Below are 1,033 nucleotides of genomic sequence, written 5' to 3'. Positions count from 1 at the left end.
CGAAAAAAAAATTTTCAATATTTTTCTCGTACTCCCCAAGGGAGCTCTATCACCCCTTAAAAGGAATGACGTCAATTTTTAATCACCCTGTATTAGTTATTAGAATAACAAGTATATGAAATATACAAGGATAAACGGTAAATTCAAAAGAATTCGTTGAACGTCGGAGCGTACTTTTCCAAAACGTCAATTATTCTTCTCACAACCTCGAATTGATATGTTTACAGTTTACAAATAAACATACATTTGCATTTTTAACTCCAAACAAGTTAGACTTTGGGTTTATCCACTCTTCTCTAACACCTGCTCGTATTCGATTAATTAACTCCTGATCAATTTGTACCGGTGTTCAGTAAGCCATTGGTTTAATGTGTCCTTGTGCTCTGTTAAGAGTACCTCTGGAAGGCTATGCTGCAATCATCTCCAATTCTTGTTCCTTTGTCTTTGGAACCCGAACATGTATTGTCGTCCACTGTCTTCCTGGCGCCAATCACCAATGTACCCTTTGTTGGCGTGAGTTCTTACAGCTTCTGCTATGTTACTGTGTAGTTGTATAGTATGTAGTATGTTACAAATATAGTAATATTTGTTTTTGAATCATAAAGTATTGCAATATGTCAGCAATTAAACATGGGACCATTTCAAAATAATGTTTAATGACAAAGTTAAAGTTCGATTTTCAACTGTCAATATCATCTAGAAATTATCGAAAAAAATGTTTCAATATTTTTCTCGTACTCTTCAAGTGAGGTCCTATTACACCTTGAAATGAATTACGCCAACTTTGAATCGCCCTGTATTAGTTTTGTGAGCTTTCCCGTTGACTTCACTGTACCACTTTCAATTTTTGATACCGGATTTCTGTTGTTTTCCCTTCGAGTTTTTGTAGAAGTGTAGCTATCGATAGCAACTTTATAAAATTCAGTGCTGTTTAAGTACAATGCCTTTGTAAGGTACCTACCTTATCAGTAATATTTAGCTGTCCTATTTATAATCGTAATACGATCTGCACTTATATTTTTAAACCAAATGA

This window comes from Dendroctonus ponderosae, unplaced genomic scaffold (assembly GCF_020466585.1).
Source record: "Dendroctonus ponderosae isolate FM_Combo_2020 unplaced genomic scaffold, Dpon_F_20191213v2 Dpon_F_20191213_1, whole genome shotgun sequence".
NCBI classification, from domain to species: Eukaryota; Metazoa; Arthropoda; class Insecta; order Coleoptera; family Curculionidae; genus Dendroctonus; species Dendroctonus ponderosae.
The sequence above is the reverse complement of the archived record's forward strand: the minus strand, read 5'-3'. Positions refer to the sequence as shown.